We start from the raw sequence: 20,938 nt of genomic DNA, 5'->3' as shown, positions 1-20,938 counted from the left end.
ACATGTTATTGATGTGTACTTGACCAACTCTCATAGTAGTGCGTGGGTATTCGATACCAGTTCTGTTGCTCATATTTGCAACTCAAAACAGGAACTGCGGAATAAGCGAAGGCTGGCGAACGATGAAGTGACGAGGCGCGTGGGAAATGGTTCCAAGGTTGATGCAATCGCCGTCGGCACAGTTTCACTTCAGTTTCCATCAGGATTAGTTATCAACTGAAATAATTGTTATTTAGTGCCTGCGTTAAGCATGAACATTATATCTGGATCTTGTTTATTGCAAGACGGTTACTCATTTAAGTCAGATAATAATGATTATTCTGTTTCTATGAGTAATATCTTTTATGGTCATGCATCCCATGTGAGAGGATTGTTCATATTGAATCTTGATAGCGATGATACACATATACATAACATTGAGACCAAAAGAGTTAGAGTTAACAATGATAGCGCCATGTTTTTATGGCACTGCCGCTTAGGTCATATTGGTGTAAAACGCATGAAGAAACTCCATACCGATGGACTTTTGGAGTCACTTGACTTTGATTCACTTGACGCCTCATGGGCAAGATGACTAAGACTCCGTTCTCCGGAACAATGGAGCGTGCAAGTGACTTGTTGGAAATCATACATACCGATGTGTGCGGTCCGATGAGTGTGGAGGCGCGCAGCGGATATCGTTATTTCCTACCTTCACTGACGATTTGAGTAGATATGGTTATGTCTACTTGATGAAGCACAAGTGTGAAACATTTGAGAAGTTCAAGCAATTTCAGAGTGAAGTTGAAAATCATCATAACAAGAAGATCAATTTCCTACGGTCTGATCATGGGGGTGAATATCTGAGTTTCAAGTTTGGTGCTCACTTAAGACAATGTGGAATTATTTCACAGTTGACACCTCCTGGAACACCACAACGTAATGGTGTGTCCGAACATCGTAATCGTACTTTATTAGAGATGGTGCGATCTATGATGTCTCTTACCAATTTTCCGTTATCGTTTTGGGGTTATGCATTAGAGACAACTGCATTCACTTTAAATAGGGCACCATCAAAATCCGTTGAGATGACACCATACGAACTGTGGTATGGCAAAAGACCAAAGTTATCGTTTCTTAAAGTTTGGGGATGTGATGCTTATGTCAAAAAGCTTCACCGTGAAAAGCTGAAACCCAAAGCGGAAAAGTGCGTCTTCATAGGTTACCCAAAAGAGACAGTTGGGTATACCTTCTATCTCAAATCCGAGGGCAAAGTGTTTGTTGCTAAAAACGGAGCTTTTCTTGAGAAGGAGTTTCTCTCAAAAGAATTGAGTGGGAGGAAGATAGAACTTGATGAGGTTGTTGAACCTCTAAATCCTCTAGATGGTGGCATGGGGCAAGGGGAAACCCCTGTTGCTGCGGCACCGATTGAGGAGCAAGTTGATGACGATGATCATTAAACTTCGGATCAAGTTGCTATCGGACCTCGCAGGTCGACAAGATCACATACTGCTCCTGAGTGGTACGGTAATCCTGTCTTAACGATTATGTTGTTGGACAACAATGAACCTGCGAATTATGAAGAAGCAATGGTGGGCCCGGATTCCAACAAATGGCTGGAGGCCATGAAGTCCGAGATAGGATCCATGTATGAGAACAAAGTGTGGACTTTGGAAGTACTACCTGAAGGCTGCGAGGCTATTCAGAACAAATTGATCTATAAGAAGAAGACGCACGCATATGGTAATGTGACCGTTTATAAAGCTCGACTTGTGGCAAAGGGTTTTTCACAAGTTCAAGGAGTTGACTACGATGAGACTTTATCACCGGTAGCGATGCTTAAGTCTGTCCGACTCATGTTAGCAATAGATGCATTTTATGATTATGAAATCTGGCAGATGGATGTCAAAATGGCGTTCCTTAACAGTTTTCTTAAGGAAGATTTGTATATGATGCAACCCGAAGGTTTTGTCAATACAAAGAATGCTAACAAAGTATGCAAGCTCCAGCGATCCATTTATGGACTGGTGCAAGCATCCCAGAGTTGGAATAAGCACTTTGATGAGGTGATCAAAGCATTTGGGTTTATACAAGTGGTTGGAGAATCTTGTATTTACAAGAAAGTGAGTGGGAGCTCTATGGCATTTCTAATATTATATGTGGATGACATATTGCTAATTGGAAACAACATGGAGCTTTTGGAGAGCATAAAGGATTACTTGAATAAAAGTTTCACTATGAAGGACCAAGGAGAAGCTGCTTACATTCTAGGCATTAAGATCTATAGGGATAGATCGAGACGCCTGATAGGACTTTCACAAAGCACATACCTTGATAAAGCTTTGAAGAAGTTCAAAATGGATCAGTCCAAGAAAGGGTTCTTGCCAGTATTATAAGGTATAAAATTGAGTAAGACTCAGTGCCCAGCAATTGCAGAAGATAGAAAACAAATGAGTTCTGTCCCCTACGCTTCAGCTGTAGGTTCTATCATGTATGCAATGTTGTGCACTAGACCAGACCTCAGCTTGGCCATAAGTATGGCAGGCAGGTTTCAGAGTAATCCAGGAGTGGATCACTCGACGGCGGTCAAGAATATTCGGAAGTACCTGAAAAGGACTAAGGAAATGTTTCTCATTTATGGAGGTGACAAAGAGCTCGTCGTAAAAGGTTACGTCGATGCAAGTTTTGACACCGATCCCGATGACTCTAAGTCGCAAACTGGATACGTATTTATTCTTAATGGGGGTGCAGTGAGCTGGTGCAGTTCCAAGCAGAGCGTCGTAGCAGATTCTACATGTGAAGCGGAGTACATGGCTGCCTCGGAGGCAGCAAAGGAGGGTGTCTGGATGAAGCAGTTCATGACAGATCTTGGAGTTGTGCCAAGCGCACTAGATCCATTAACTCTGTTATGTGACAACACAGGTGCCATTGCCTTAGCAAAGGAACCAAGGTTTCACAAGAAGACCAGACACACCAAACAACGCTTCAACCTCATTCGCGACTACGTCGAAGGACAGGACGTGAATATTTGCAAAGTGCACACGGATCTGAATGTAGCGGACCCGCTGACTAAGCCTCTTCCACGGGCAAAACATGATCAACACAAGAACTGTATGGGTGTTCGATTTATTACAATGTAAATCGCATGGCGATGTGAGGACTAGATTATTGACTCTAGTGAAAGTGGGAGACTGTTGGAAATATGCCCTAGAGACAATGATAAATAGTTATTATTATATCTCCTGTTAAAGATAATCGTTTATTATCCATGCTATAATTGTATTGAATGAAAACATAGATACATGTGTGGATACATAAAAAAAACAATGTCCCTAGCAAGCCTCTAGTTGCCTAGCGAGTTGATCAATGATAGTCAAGGTTTTCTGACTATGTGCAAGTGTTGGCACTTGATAACTGGATCACATCATTAGGAGAATCATGTGATGGACTAGACCCAAACTATGAACGTAGCATATTGGTCGTGTCGTTTTATTGCTATTGTTTTCTGCGTGTCAAGTATTTGCTCCTATGACCATGAGATCATATAACTCACTGGCACCGGAGGAATACCTTGTGTGCATCAAATGTCACAACGTAACTGGGTGACTATAAAGGTGTTCTACAGGTATAGCCGAAGGTGTCCGTTGAGTGAGTATGGATCAAGACTGGGATTTGTCACTCCGTGTGACAGAGAGGTATCTCGGGGCCCACTCGGTAATACAACATCACACACAAGCCTTGCAAGCAATGTGACTAAGTGTAAGTCACATGATCTTGTATTACGAAACGAGTAAAGAGACTTGCCGGTAACGAGATTGAAATAGGTATGCGGATACCGACGATCAAATCTCGAGCAAGTAACATGCCGAAGGACAAAGGGAATGACATACGGTATTATATGAATCCTTGACAATGAGGTTAAACCGATAAGATCTTCGGAGAATATGTAGGACCCAATATGGGCATCCAGGTCCCGCTATTAGATATTGACCGAGGAGTGCCTCAGGGCATGTCTACATAGTTCTCGAACCCGCAGGGTCTGCACACTAAAGGTTCGATGATGTTTTAGTATAGTTGAGTTATATGTGTGGTTACCGAATGTTGTTCAGAGTCCAGGATGAGATCACGGATGTCATGAGGGTTTTCGGAATGGTCGGAAAACGAAGATTGATATATAGGATGACTTCATTTGGTTACTGGAAGGTTTTCGGGCATTACTGGCATTGTATCGAGAGTGACGAATGGGTTCCGGAAGTTCATCGGGAGGGGGGCAACCCACCCGGGAGAAGCCCAATGGACCTAGGGGTGGCGCACCAGCCCTTAGTGGGCTGGTGGGACAGCCCAAGAGGGCCTATGTGTTGGAGAACGTCGCATGGGAAACAAAAAATTTCCTACGCGCACGAAGACCTATCATGGTGATGTCCATCTACGAGAGGGGATTAGTGATCTACGTACCCTTGTAGATCGTACAGCAGAAGCGTTAGAGAACGCGGTTGATGTAGTGGAACGTCCTCACGTCCCTCGATCCGCCCCGCGAACAATCCCGCGATCAGTCCCACGATCTAGTACCGAACGGACGGCACCTCCGCGTTCAGCACACGTACAGCTCGACGATGATCTCGGCCTTCTTGATCCAGCAAGAGAGACGGAGAGGTAGAAGAGTTCTCCGGCAGAGTGACGGCGCTCCGGAGGTTGGTGATGATCTTGTCTCAGCAGGGCTCCGCCCGAGCTCCGCAGAAACACGATCTAGAGGAAAAACTATGGAGGTATGTGGTCGGGAAGCCGTGAGAAAGTCGTCTCAAATCTGCCCTAAAAGCCCCATATATATAGGAGGAGGGAGGGGGACCTTGCCTTGGGGTCCAAGTGATCCCCAAGGGGTCGGCCGAGCCAGGGGGGAGGACTCTCCCCCCCCCCCCAAACCGAGTCCTACTTGGTTTGGTGGGAGGGAGTCCTTCCCCCTTCCCACTTCTTCCCTTTTTTTCCTTTCCTTTGATTTTTTTCTCTCTTGGCGCATAGGGGATTGGTGGGCTGTCCCACCAGCCCACTAAGGGCTGGTGTGACCCCCCCAAATGCCTATGGGCTTCCCCGGAGTGGGTTGCCCCCCTCCGGTGAACTCCCGGAACCCATTCGTCATTCCCGGTACATTCCCGGTAACTCCGAAAACCTTCCGGTAATCAAATGAGGTCATCCTATATATCAATCTTCGTTTCCGGACTATTACGGAAACCCTCGTGACGTCCGTGATCTCATCCGGGACTCCGAACAACATTCGGTAACCAACCATATAACTCAAATACGCATAAAACAACGTCGAACCTTAAGTGTGCAGACCCTGCGGGTTCGAGAACTATGTAGACATGACCCGAGAGACTCCTCGGTCAATATCCAATAGCGGGACCTGGATGCCCATATTGGATCCTACATATTCTACGAAGATCTTATCGTTTGAACCTCAGTGCCAAGGATTCGTATAATCCCGTATGTCATTCCCTTTGTCCTTCGGTATGTTACTTGCCCGAGATTCGATCGTCAGTATCCGTATACCTATTTCAATCTCGTTTACCGGCAAGTCTCTTTACTCGTTCCGTAATACAAGATCCCGTAACTTACACTAAGTCACATTGCTTGCAAGGCTTGTGTGTGATGTTGTATTACCGAGTGGGCCCCGAGATACCTCTCCGTCACACGGAGTGACAAATCCCAGTCTTGATCCATACTAACTCAACTAACACCTTCGGAGATACCTGTAGAGCATCTTTATAGTCACCCAGTTACGTTGCGACGTTTGATACACACAAAGCATTCCTCCGGTGTCAGTGAGTTATATGATCTCATGGTCATAGGAATAAATACTTGACACGCAGAAAACAGTAGCAACAAAATGACACGATCAACATGCTATGTCTATCAGTTTGGGTCTAGTCCATCACATGATTCTCCTAATGATGTGATCCCGTTATCAAGTGACAACACTTGCCTATGGCCAGGAAACCTTGACCATCTTTGATCAACGAGCTAGTCAACTAGAGGCTTACTAGGGACAGTGTTTTGTCTATGTATCCACACAAGTATTGTGTTTCCAATTAATACAATTATAGCATGGATAATAAACGATTATCATGAACTAAGAAATATAATAATAACTAATTTATTATTGCCTCTAGGGCATATTTCCAACAGTCTCCCACTTGCACTAGAGTCAATAATCTAGTTCACATCACCATGTGATTCCAACGAATCCAACACCCATATAGTTATGGGGTCTATCACGTCTTGCTCGTGAGAGAGGTTTTAGTCAACGGTTCTGAAACTTTCAGATTCGTGCATTCTTTACAAATCTTTATGTCATCTTATAGATGCTGCTACTACGTGCTATTCAGAAATGCTCCAAATATCTACTCTACTATACGAATCCGTTTCACTACTCATAGTTATCCGGATTAGTGTCAAAGCTTGCATTGACGTAACCCTTTACGACAAACTCTTTAACCACCTCCATAATCGAGAAAAATTCCTTAGTCCATTAGTTACTAAGGATAAATTTCGACCGCTGCTAGTGATTCAATCATGGATCACTCTCTGTACCTCTCAACATACTTTGAGTCAAGGCACACTTCAGGTGCGGTACACAGCATGGCATACTTTAGATTCTATGGCTAAGGCATAGAAGACGACCTTCGTCTATTCTCTTTATTCTGCCGTGGTCGGGTTTTGAGTCTTACTCAAATTCACACCTCACAACGCAACCAAGAACTCCTTCTTTGCTGGTCTATTTTGAACTCTTTCAAAAACTTGTCAAGCCATGCATCTTGTTGAAACTTCTATTAAGCGCTTTCGATCTATCTCCATAGATCTTCGATGCTCAGCGTTCAAGTAGCGTAATCCAGGTACTCCTTTGAAAACTTCTTTCAAACAACCTTGTATGCTTTACATAAATTCTACATTACTTCTGATCCACAATATGTCAACCACATATACCTATCAGAAATTCTATAGTGCTCCCACTCACTTCTTTGGAAATACAAGTTTCTCATAAACCTTGTACAAACCCAAAATCTTTGATCATCTCATCAAAGTGTATATTCCAACTCCGAGATGCTTGCACCAGTCCATTGAAGGATCACTGGAGCTTGCATACTTGCTAGTATCCTCAGGATCGACAAAACCTTCTGGTTGTATCACATACAATGTTTGCTCAAGGAAACCGTCGAGAAAACAATGTTTTGACATCCTACGTGCAATATTTCATAAATAATGCATCAACAACTAACATAATTCTAACAGACTTTTAGCATCGCTTCGAGTGAGAAAGTCTCATCATAGTCAACTGTTTGATCTTATCGAAAACATCTTTGCGACAAGTCGAGCTTTTCTTAATAGTGACTTATCACCATCATCGTCTGTCTTCTTTTAAAGATCCATTTTTACTCAATAGTCCTATGACCATCAAGTAGCTCTACCAAAGTCTACACTTTGTTTTCACACATGGATCCTCTCTCGGATTTCATGGCTTCCAGCCATTTGTCGGAATCTGGGCCCACCATCGCTTTCTCCATAACTCGTAGGTTCACTGTTGCTCAACAACATGACCTCCAAGACAGGGTTACCGTACTACTCTGCAGCAGTACGCGACCTTGTCGACCTACGAGGTTTGTAGTAACTTGATTCGAAGCTCAATGATCATCATCATCAGCTTCCACTTCAATTGGTGTAGGCGCCACATGAACAACTTCCTGCGCACTGCTACACACTGGTTGAAGTGATGGTTCAATAACCTCATCAAGTTCTACTACTCTCCCACTCAATTCTTTCGAGAGAAACCTTTCCTCGAGAAAGGATCCGTTTCTAGAAACAAACACTTTGCTTTTGGATCTGAGATAGGAGATGTACCCAACTGTTTTGGATATCCTATGAAGATGCATTTATCCGCTTTGGGTTCGAGCTTATCAGACTGAAACTTTTTCACATAAGTGTCGAAGCCCCAAACTTTCAAGAAACGACAGTTCAGATTTCTCTAAACCTCAGTCTATACTGTGTCATCTCAACGGAAATACGCGGTGCCCTATTTAAAGTGAGTGCGGTTGTCTCTAATGCATAACCCATAAACGATAGTGGTAATTCAATAAGAGACATCATAGTATGCACCATACCAAATAGTGCGTGGCTATGACGTTCAGACACATCATCACACTATGATGTTCCAGGTGGCATGAACTGCGAAACAATTTCCACATTATCTTAACTGTGTACCAAAAACTCGTAACTCAGATATTCATTTCTATGATCATATCGTAGACAGTTCATCCTCTTGTTACGACGAACTTCACTCTGAAACGGAATTGAACTTTTCAATATTTCAGACTTGTGATTCACTAAGTAAATACTCCTGCATCTACTCAAGTCGTCAGTGAAGTAAGAACATAATGATATCCACTGCGTGCCTCAGCACTCATTGGACTGCATACATCAAAATGTATCACTTCCAACAAGTTACTATCTTGTTTCATCTCAATGAAAACAAGGCCTTGCTCATGTGGTACGATTTGCATGTCACTAGTGATTCGAAATCAGGTGAGTAAAGATCCATCAGCATGGACCCTCTTCATGCAATTTATACTAACATGACTCAAGCGGCAGTGCCATAAGTAAGTGGTACTATCATCATTAACTCGTATCTTTTGGCACCAATATCATGAACATGTGTAACACTACGATCGAGATTCAATAAACCATTGAAGGTGATTATTCAAGAAAATAGAGTAACCATTATTTCTCTTTAAATGAATAATCGTATTGCAATAAACACGATCCAATCATGTTCATGCTTAACGCAAGCACCAAATAACGATTATTTAGGTTTAACATCAATCCCGATGGTAGAGGGAGCGTGCGATGTTTGATCATATCAACCTTGGAAACACTTCCAACACGTATCGTCACCTCGCCTTTAGCTAGTCTCCGTTTATGTCGTAGCTTTCATTTCGCGTTACTAATCACTTAGCAACCAAACCGGTATCCAATACCCTCGTGCTACTAGGAGTACTAGTAAAGTACACATCAACATTATGTATATCAAATATACTTCTCTCGACTTTTGCCAGCCTTCTTATCTACCAAGTATCTAGAGTTGCTCCGCCTCAGTGACTGTTCCCCTTATTACAGAAGCACTTAGTCTCGGGTTTGGGTTTAATCTTGGGTCTCTTCATTAGCGCAGCAACTGTTTTGCCGTTTCACGAAGTATCCCTTCTAGCCCTCGCCTTTCTTGAAACTTAGTGGTTTTTCAAACCATCAACTATTGATGCTCCTTCTTGATTTCTACTTTCGCAGTGTCAAACGTTGCGAATCGCTCAAGGATCATTGTATCTATCCTTGATATGTTTATAGTTCATCACGAAGCTCTCAAAGCTTGGTGGCAGTGACTTTTGGAGAACCATCACTATCTCATCTGGAAGATTAACTCCCACTTGATTCAAGTGATTGTCGTACTCAGACAATCCGAGCACATGCTCAACAATTGAGCCTTTCTCCTTTACTTTGTGGACGAAGAATCTTATCGGAGGTCTCGTACCTCTTAACAAGGGCACAAGCATGAAATCACAATTTCATCTCTTTAGAACATCACTTATGTTCCGTGACGTTTTACAACGTTTTCGGCGCCTTGCTTCTAAGCCATTAAGTATTTTGCACTGAACTATCGTGTAGTCATCAGAAACGTGTATGTCGGATGTTCATAGCATCCACAGACGACGCTCGAGGTGCAGCACACCGAGTGGTGCATTAAGGACATAAGCCTTCTGCGTAGCAACGAGGACAATCCTCGGTTTTACATACTTAGTCTGCAAAGTTTGCTACTATCAATTTTCAACTAAATTTTCTCTAGGATCATATAAAAAACAGTAGAGCTATAGCGCAAGCTACATCGTAATTCGTAAAGACCATTAGACTATGTTCATGACAATTAGTTCAATTAATCATATTACTTAAGAACTCCCACTCAAAAAGTACATCTCTCTAGTCATTTGAGTGGTACATGATCCAAATCCGCTATCTCAAGTCCGATCATCACGTGAGTCGAGAATAGTTTCAGTGGTAAGCATCTCTATGCTAATCATATCAACTATACGATTCATGCTCGACCTTTCGGTCTCATGTGTTCCAAGGCCATGTCTGCACATGCTAGGCTCGTCAAGCTTAACCCGAGTGTTCCGCGTGCGCAACTGTTTTGCACCCGTTGTATGTGAACGTTGAGTCTATCACACCCGATCATCACGTGGTGTCTCGAAACGACGAACTGTAGCAACGGTGCACAGTCGGGGAGAACACAATTTCATCTTGAAATTTTAGTGAGAGATCACCTCATAATGCTACCGTCGTTCTAAGCAAAATAAGGTGCATAAAAGGATTAACATCACATGCAATTCATAAGTGACATGATATGGCCATCATCACGTGCTTCTTGATCTCCATCACCAAAGCACCGGCACGATCTTCTTGTCACCGGCGCCACACCATGATCATCCATCAACGTGTTGCCATCGGGGTTGTCGTGCTACTTATGCTATTACTACTAAAACTACATCCTAGCAAAATAGTAAACGCATCTGCAAGCACAAACGTTAGTATAAAGACAACCCTATGGCTCCTGCCGGTTGCCGTACCATCGACGTGCAAGTCGATATTTCTATTACAACATGATCATCTCATACATCCAATATATCACATCACATCATTGGCCATATCACATCACAATCATACCCTGCAAAAACAAGTTAGACGTCCTCTAATTTTGTTGTTGCATGTTTTACGTGGTGAGCAAGGGTATCTAGTAGGATCGCATCTTACTTACGCAAACACCACAATGGAGATATATGAGTTGCTATTTAACCTCATCCAAGGACCTCCTCGGTCAAATCCGATTCAACTAAAGTTGGAGAAACCGTCACTTGCCAGTCATCTTTGATCAAAGGGGGTTACTCGTAACGATGAAACCAGTCTCTCGTAAGTGTACGAGTAATGTCGGTCCAAGCCGCTTCAATCCAACAATACCGCGGAATCAAGAAAAGACTAAGGAGGGCAGCAAAACGCACATCACCGCCCACAAAAACTTTTGTGTTCTACTCGAGAAGACATCTACACATGAACCTAGCTCATGATGCCACTGTTGGAGAACGTCGCATGGGAAACAAAAAATTCCCTACGCGCACGAAGACCTATCATGGTGATGTCCATCTACGAGAGGGGATTAGTGATCTACGTACCCTTGTAGATCGTACAGCAGAAGCGTAAGAGAACGCGGTTGATGTAGTGGAACGTCCTCACGTCCCTCGATCCGCCCCGCGAACAATCCCGCGATCAGTCCCACGATCTAGTACCGAACGGACGGCACCTCCGCGTTCAGCACACGTACAGCTCGACGATGATCTCGGCCTTCTTGATCCAGCTAGAGAGACGGAGAGGTAGAAGAGTTCTCCGGCAGCGTGACGGCGCTCCGGAGGTTGGTGATGATCTTGTCTCAGCAGGGCTCCGCCCGAGCTCCGCAGAAACACGATCTAGAGGAAAAACTATGGAGGTATGTGGTCGGGCAGCCGTGAGAAAGTCGTCTCAAATCTGCCCTAAAAGCCCCATATATATAGGAGGAGGGAGGGGGACCTTGCCTTGGGGTCCAAGGGATCCCCAAGGGGTCGGCCGAGCCAGGGGGGAGGACTCTCCCCCCCCCCAAACCGAGTCCTACTTGGTTTGGTGGGAGGGAGTCCTTCCCCCTTCCCACTTCTTCCCTTTTTTTCCTTTCCTTTGATTTTTTTCTCTCTTGGCGCATAGGGGATTGGTGGGCTGTCCCACCAGCCCACTAAGGGCTGGTGTGACCCCCCCAAATGCCTATGGGCTTCCCCGGAGTGGGTTGCCCCCCTCCGGTGAACTCCCGGAACCCATTCGTCATTCCCGGTACATTCCCGGTAACTCCGAAAACCTTCCGGTAATCAAATGAGGTCATCCTATATATCAATCTTCGTTTCCGGACTATTCCGGAAACCCTCGTGACGTCCGTGATCTCATCCGGGACTCCGAACAACATTCGGTAACCAACCATATAACTCAAATACGCATAAAACAACGTCGAACCTTAAGTGTGCAGACCCTGCGGGTTCGAGAACTATGTAGACATGACCCGAGAGACTCCTCGGTCAATATCCAATAGCGGGACCTGGATGCCCATATTGGATCCTACATATTCTACGAAGATCTTATCGTTTGAACCTCAGTGCCAAGGATTCGTATAATCCCGTATGTCATTCCCTTTGTCCTTCGGTATGTTACTTGCCCGAGATTCGATCGTCAGTATCCGTATACCTATTTCAATCTCGTTTACCGGCAAGTCTCTTTACATGTTCCGTAATACAAGATCCCGTAACTTGCACTAAGTCACATTGCTTGCAAGGCTTGTGTGTGATGTTGTATTACCGAGTGGGCCCCGAGATACCTCTCCGTCACACGGAGTGACAAATCCCAGTCTTGATCCATACTAACTCAACTAACACCTTCGGAGATACCTGTAGAGCATCTTTATAGTCACCCAGTTACGTTGCGACGTTTGATACACACAAAGCATTCCTCCGGTGTCAGTGAGTTATATGATCTCATGGTCATAGGAATAAATACTTGACACGCAGAAAACAGTAGCAACAAAATGACACGATCAACATGCTATGTCTATCAGTTTGGGTCTAGTCCATCACATGATTCTCCTAATGATGTGATCCCGTTATCAAGTGACAACACTTGCCTATGGCCAGGAAACCTTGACCATCTTTGATCAACGAGCTAGTCAACTAGAGGCTTACTAGGGATAGTGTTTTGTCTATGTATCCACACAAGTATTGTGTTTCCAATTAATACAATTATAGCATGGATAATAAACGATTATCATGAACTAAGAAATATAATAATAACTAATTTGTTATTGCCTCTAGGGCATATTTCCAACACTATGCGCCAAGGAAAGAAAACCAAAGAAAAAGAAAAAAAAGAGAGGTGGGAAGGAAGAGAAGGACTCCACTTTCCAATCCTAATTGGAGTAGGACTCCTCCTCTCCCTTGGTCGGCGCACCCTTGAGGGCTTGTCCCTCAAGGCAAGCCTCCTCCCCCTCCCTCCTATATATAGTGGTGATTTAGGGCTGATTTGAGACAACTTTTGCCACGTGCAACTTAGATCTATACACCATAGTTTTACCTCTAGATAGTATTTCTGCGGAGCTTGGGCGGAGCACTGCAGGAGTAGATCCTCACCATCACTGGAGCATCGTCACGCTGCCGGAGAACTCATCTACTTCTCCGTCTTGCTTGCTGGATCAAGAAGGCCGAGATCATCGTCGAGTTGTACGTGTGCTGAAGGCGGAGGTGCCATCCGTTCAGCACTAGATCGGAATGGATCGTGGGACGGATCGCGGGACGGTTCGTGGGGCTGATCGAGGGACGTGAAGACGTTCCACTACATCAACCGCATTTCTTAACGCTTCCTGCTGTGCGATCTACAAGGGTACGTAGATCCAAATCTCCTCTCATAGATGGACATCACCATGATAGGTCTTCGTGTGCGTAGGAATTTTTTTGTTTCCCATGCAACGTTCCCCAACAGAGGTTTGCATGCACATGCAAAGGCTGCACCGATCGTCGAGGTGAGAATGGGCAATGCATAGTACCGAAGAGGCTAGCAATTATGGAAAGGTGAGAGCACGTATATCCATGGATTCACATTAGCCATAAAGAACTCATACACTTATTATAATGCCTATTAGCTCTCTCGGAGCAACGTACTACTTGCATGCCACTAAGGAGGAGGTTGGTACGAGTTAACCATCGTGCGCCCCTGATTATAATAATAGAAAGGATTTCAATCAAGGATAAATTATCTTCCAACTTCATCGCATAACTAGAGATTATACGTGCATGCTTCGGGAATCAAAAATGTTAACACCAATATTATTACAAACCACAATCATTCACTAGTACGCACACATATTACCGTCTTAATATCACAGAACTATTGCAAGAAATCAAACATATCATATTCAGTGATCTACAAGTTTTATGTAGGATTTTATAACTAACCATGTAATGAAAAATTCATCTTAACTCTCTAAATAGTTATAAGTGAAGCATGAGAGTTTAATTTCTTTCTACAGAGGACCACACTCTAATAAATATAAGTTAAAAAAGATCATTCTACAAATAATGGTTTTTTATATGTAGACAAATAGGCATCCAAACTTCAAAATATATAAGTGAAGCACACGAAGCATTCTATAAAGCCATACACAAAAGATATAAGTGGCGTGCATGAAGCATTCTATAAATCAACCAAGGACTATCCCATACGAGCATGGTGCATTATTAAAAGAAAAATAAAATTCACAAGACACTCCTAGAATTTACGCACATCATGTGAATAAAATAAAAACCGAGACATGCCGATTACTTTCGGGGCATCCCCAAACTTAGACGCTTGAGTATCCTTGAATATTTACTTGGGGTGACTTGGGCATTGCAAGATTGTGCCTCTCCTTATTCTTCTCATATCGATACCTCCTTGATCTTCGAGCACTTAATCCACATAAATCTTAACAGAACGTTCGATAGAAAGGTTAGTACATATAACATTAAATCCCATCATGTCCTGCCATAACATTATTGTATAATTAGAATCTAACATTACCTATTGTACGCTATGAAAATATGGCTCCCAAGTCAATGGGGGCTTAACAAAGACTCAAACAAAAGCAGACAAAGAAACTATAATAGCTATTTGTGAAAAAGAGGACAATTTGTAAAGATGAAGATGAAAAATATAATTATGTCACTCAACATTCTCAAAAATTAGGAGGTAATAAAAATATCATAACAATACTTTGTAAAAAAATTAGATTTTTTATCAAACAAACAATTTAAACATCCTAAACATAAATCTTGGCACATTATTTTTATAACATAATGTTTTTGTACAAGGGGATAATTATTTTTGTTGAAAAATTGTTGTAAGCAAGATCCACAAAGTTTCCATGGGCAAGAAAAAAAGTTCAAGGACGTCCCTCACTTGAATGGTGCTTCTCTTTCTCAGTTGAACTTTTATTTTTGAAAATATTATCGTCCCCACTTTAATTTTTTTAATTACTTTAAAAGCACACAACATAATAAAACAATTCTCTAAATCTTTTGGGTTGTCTCCCTCACAGTGCTTTCTTTAAAGCCATTAAGGTAGGCATATAGTGCACAAATAATTGATCCACTGATACGTCTATTTTGCATCTTATTTTCCTACTGTTATTTATAATGTTTTTATGCGTAATAATGTTGTCGGGAGTATTTATAATGCATTTTATCTCATAATATGCAAGGTTTGCACAAAGAGGGGGAATACCGACAGGTGGAAATCTGGACGTGAAAAAGCTACGTCAAGTTACCTATTCTTCACAACTCCAAATGAGCTGAAAATTCATGAAGATTTGTTTTGGAATATATAAAAAATACTGGAGCAAAGAGCTACCGGAGGGGCCCCACCTAGTGAGCACTAGACACCAGGGTGTGCCACGCCCCCCACGTGCGCCATGGTGGGTGGTGCTCAGCCCGGCCCACCTCCGATGCCCCCCATATGGTATATATTTGGTTTTGACCTAAAAAATATAGAGGAGGACATTTGGGATGAAGCGCCGCCGTCTCGAGGCGGAACTTGGGCAGGAGCACTTTTGCCCTCCGGCGGAGCGATTCCGCCGGGGGAATTTCCCTCCCGGAGGGGAAAATCATCGTCATCATCATCACCAACAACCCTCACATCTTGAGGAGGCCAGTCTTCATCAACATATTCAACAACACCATCTCCTCTCAAACCCTAGTTCATCTCTTGTGTTCAATCTTTGCACCGAAACATTGGACTGTTGCTTGTGAAGGGCTAGAAGTGTTGATTAGGATCAAGCAGAGGAATAAGAGGAATGAGATGATGTGGAGGAGTAGGATGATGATCATGGACATCCACAAACTCAATCAACCCAGGACAAGAGGGGGGAAACAACCGAAGAAGGAGTGGCAGAGTCCATCCCCATTTCAGAAACCACGTGCTCGTCTCCACAAGAAGAATGCGGATCAGACCCACTCAAACAATAATGAGGAACGTACCTCGAAGATGTTAAGGAACAGGAAGTGAAATGGCTTTCATTAAACTATTTGCTATACTTGTTGGCTATGATGTCGAACTATTTGCCCTTTGCTATGTCGAACTATTTGCTACCTATTTGTTATATGTGACAATGTAAACCGGTTTGACATGTTTAGTGTGTTGAACTATCATTCATATCGAGGATCGATGTACGTTATAGTATGTGTGATCTGTATTTTTTTGTTATTTGCAAACTATAGTATTGTTGTGCCAATTTTTTTGAATTGAAACTATCAAGTTTTTGAAAAAAATTTAAACTAGGTTCAGATCCTACCGCCGTACACCCTCGCGGTGGGTGTGAAACCCTACTTTTTTTGGAGCAAATCCCGGTTACAGAACGTTTGCATATGGCAAGATTCAACCCTTTGGGTCTCCGTGGTAGGGTCTTACATCCTACCGCCACATGCCTCGACGGTACGATCGTTACGCCACGTCAACCCATTGGGCTATCACTTGAGGATCTTGTCGTTACTATACTGTTGGAGGCCTTGACGGTAGCCTATATAACCCTAACGGCAACCTACGTGGCAGAAAAAGGTCAAATTCCGTTTTTTAAGCAGTGTCAGCTCCTGGTAATCTTTTCAAAAGGGGTCAAAACGTAGAATTTTGCCGCCTATGGATGCATTCCTGCATCATTATTTTTTTGTGTACAATAAGCCCAACAACCAATAAAGACACTTTGATTAACGCTCACCAACTTCAGAGTCCGGGAGTCAACAAAATCGCAATGAAATATAAGGTTACTCTCAATGCTCCACCTTATACAGGTGCTAAGGCTGTCACATAGATAAAAAATCCGATGTGGCAAGTTAATTATAGGAGAGAGATGAGTGTGGTGACCCGAGGAAAAAACGATGCTAAACACGTGAACCTAGATAAAATAATTAAATAAAAGAAATGCACATGCACAATTTTAATTGCAAAAGCATTAAATATAAAGGCTTAGCTACAATAAGTTAAGCAACTATGCATTGAAGACTTTAGTTGTTAAACTATTTAATGTGCTTAACACCTCATCTTAGGCTGGTCATAGTGAAATTAACTTAGACGGTATCATAGTACTTGAGACTAGCAAACATGCTGATGTGGTAGATAATTAAAGAAGAGAGAGATTGGAATTGGCCTAAAGTACTCCTAGACCTACAAACATAAAGTAGATCAACAATATAAAGTACATCAACGAAAATCCAATATCGCAACATAATCATTTGTGTATGATGTGGATTTTCCTCAGAGTGTCGGTCTCATGTATCGTGACAAGAAATACATCAAGTTGGACCGAATCCATCAGCCTTGTACTAATGTTTAGTAGTAAGTGAAGAAGAAACCAAGTCTGACTATAAGCCGATAGACAACATATCTAGTGATGACGTGTCTCCATAGCACGGTATAGCACATCAATCCCCGGCTGCCAGTTTATCGGTCTAGTCACACTCGTGATCTTTTGCTCTCCCATTTCACCGAAGAACAACCGGAGGCTCGAGGATAACATTTCAGATTTTTGTTTCTGCCCTGGAGAGCACCACTCAGCCTGCCCATGACCTGCGACTGCGAGGCAGATTTGCTCTCTGGGTCTAGAAGTATCTAGCTACTACGTACAGTATTCCCTAGAGATTTTTCTCACATCGCTGTACAGAATCTCACAAAGGATGAGGCGCCAGTTGTTGCTATACTGCAGGCTAGCTAGAGCACATCAAGCACAGGGTATGGCGGCGCGCGTACGTACATGTTGCTTTCGAGCGGTGGAACATGGCGTGTTCGCGCCATGTCAGGCTTCCAGCTCCTTCTGCCTTGGTAAAGCAGTTGGCCCCTAAAATATAACGACGAAGCCTACGCGTGATCCTCACTGTGCGTGTCAGCCTGTGAGGCCGTTGAATTCCTGTAGTCTGCATTATATAAATATAATACGGAAGGTAGTATATGTACTCCACCACTATACAACTAGCATCAATGTTGTGTCACATTATTTCAGTATTTAATACTACTATGTACAGTTGTTTGGCACAAGAGAGCAGTAGAGACCATGTCTACTCTAGCTAGTACTGGATTGGATTCGAGCATGCTGGAGTTGTACCGGGGCCACTAATAACTATTCCTCCGAGTTTCAAAATAATTGTTTTAAGTTTAGGTATAACTTTACTTTAGTACAAAATTAAGATAGTTATTTTCAGATGGAGAAAGTATATGGTACTAGTAATAGTAGTGCTTTGGATATTAAAATTCGATTGGAGAAGCAAATCTGCGAGTTGGTTACTTTTGGGCTGGTCCGCGATCCTGTTTCTCCTCATGTGCACTTGCCCGGCTTGTTTGTACCTGTGCCCTCCTCTGTGAGGCTGGACAGGGATGCCAAATCGTAAGTCTAAAGGGCAACCTCTGTCGGGGTGTCAGCCTGCCCACGAGGACCCAGCATGTTGCATGCAACACTGCTCGAAATTGAACAGCAGGATGCAAACGGGCCACGGCGTACTACCTTGTCCCTGCTGCTTTCTCTCCTCTCTCACTTTCTGAGTGAGGTGAAAGGAGATCGGAAAGAGGTCACTTAAAAGCATCTCTAAGACTGGTTGTAGTGGGGAGTATCATATACTAGTATCACCCATATGATACTAGTGTATGATACTACACCCGTAATGCATAGTATCATATGTTAGTATCATAGGCTAGGTTATTTATTGTCATGCATGACACATACTCCCTCCGTTCCTAAATATAAGTCTTTTTAGACATTTCAACAGGGAACTACATACGGAGCAAAATGAGTGAACCTACACACTAAAATATGTCTATATACATCCGTATGTAGTTACTATTGAAATGTCTAAAAAGACTTATATTTAGGAACGGAGGGAGTAGTAACACAACATTTAATATGATACGGTACCATGATATGATACTCAATCCTCTCTTTCTTCATTTAATTCTAAGCCACCTCATCAAAATTGTCTAGTTGGCATGCATGATACTACCTATGATACTACCATTACGACCAGCCTAACAGTTGTCTTATATAGGACAATGCTTCATTAAAAACTGTCAAATAGAACAACATTGACCCAAAAACAAGCTCCAACGCAGCCCCATCATCATCAACTGCCCCAAATATTTTACAACTCTGCCTCAAATTTGGGTCAACTGTGGCATATTTACAACACTTGCGTGCCTGCCACAAATCTGAAACCACGCGCGCACGCAACCCGACTGCCATCCGGAAGCTTCATCCCCGCTCCCGCCCCCGACACCGCCAAACTACCGCACCGCCACCGGCGCGAATCCGCCACCCGTAGGCCGCGCCCCGCCCAAAAAACACTGTCCGTCCACCGCCGGACCCTCCCACACCTCGCTGCCGCCAGAATATCGCTGCCCGTCGCCGAAATTGCCGATCTGCCGCCGCCGCAACCGCTGTTGTACTCCAGGACACCGACACCGATCCTGCCGCCGCCACTCCTACGCATCCACTAGGCCGCCTACAACACCACGCGACGGCAGCAGCACCTAGGAGTGACTTGCTCCGACGACGCAACTGCCACCCACCGATCCGGCCGCCCGCAAGGTGTTCGAGGTAGTGTGTTGTCAAAAAAATTTCATGTTTTTGGTTGAAGTTTTAGGATTACACTTTTAATAAGGAGTAGTTTGTTTGTAGATGGTTTTGATTGAGGATTCATCCGATGAGGAGTACGATTTGGAGGATGAAGAAGACATTGCTTTGATTTTGCTATTGCACAAGAGGAAGAAGCCCAAGCATGGAAATTTGGTCTATGGCTGTGAGGTGATTCGGAGGGAACGCATTGATGCCGACAACAATCTCATGCGCAACTATTTCAATCCCAATCCGATTTACCCCGAGCGTTTCTTCCGGCGCCGGTTTCGGATGTCTCTCAGACTGCTCAACTAAATTGCCGAGCGTTTCATGACAGGTTCTTCGTGCAAAAGAGGAATGCCTCCGGATGCAATGGTTGAAGCTTTTGGCCTTGAGTTTTTGAGAGCTCCCAATGCTCATGACACTGCAGGATCTTTGAGATTAATAAGGCTCGGGGTTTTTCAGGAATGCTCGGGTCCATAGATTGCATGCACCGGAGATGGAAGAACTATTGATGAACTATTGTTGTAATAATTAGTAATATTGAATTATTATTTGCTTGAATTTTATTTTACCTTATTTATCAAAAAAAAATATGTGATATATGTGCAAAGATGTAGAAAATAGAGAAAAAGTTTTGTGCAGCCGTGTCCCATATAGGGCAGCTGCTGGGAAAGTGGTGTCCTATGTTGGGCTGCTGGTAAAGTGGATGCTGTTTTACTGTCTCAAATTTTAATTTTGCCTGTCCTATAATTAAAAGGAATAGGGCAGCTGTTAGAGATGCTCTAAGCTTCAAGTAATTACTACTGCTGCGAGTCTGTGAGACGCTGATCAACTCTAGATATTGCGCTCCAACCATCACGCGCGCGTGATCTAGTCATACATGCACCCACACGATACACACAGTAGTACATCAACAGTAAGTGCCATGGAGAAGGCTAAGAGGGCCGATATTGTGCGACGTGCATCTGAGGAAAAAACAACAAGATTAATTTGGTCCTTCGCATCGTGGTCACTCATGCAATGCACCGAGCATAGCCGGAGCTTTCACCCCTCTTGCACTTTTGGCATTGAATGGAGCCCCAAGTCGCGCGGTCAAAGACAAGGCCCCCATATCGTGTTGCGCCCCCACACGACGCCGCCCCAAGTGTCGCTCGGTCCTAGTCGCAAAAGATCACCAGTCCC

The sequence above is a fragment of the Hordeum vulgare genome, chromosome 2H (assembly GCF_904849725.1).
Source record: "Hordeum vulgare subsp. vulgare chromosome 2H, MorexV3_pseudomolecules_assembly, whole genome shotgun sequence".
NCBI lineage: Eukaryota > Viridiplantae > Streptophyta > Magnoliopsida > Poales > Poaceae > Hordeum > Hordeum vulgare.
Note: the sequence above shows the minus strand (reverse complement) of the source record.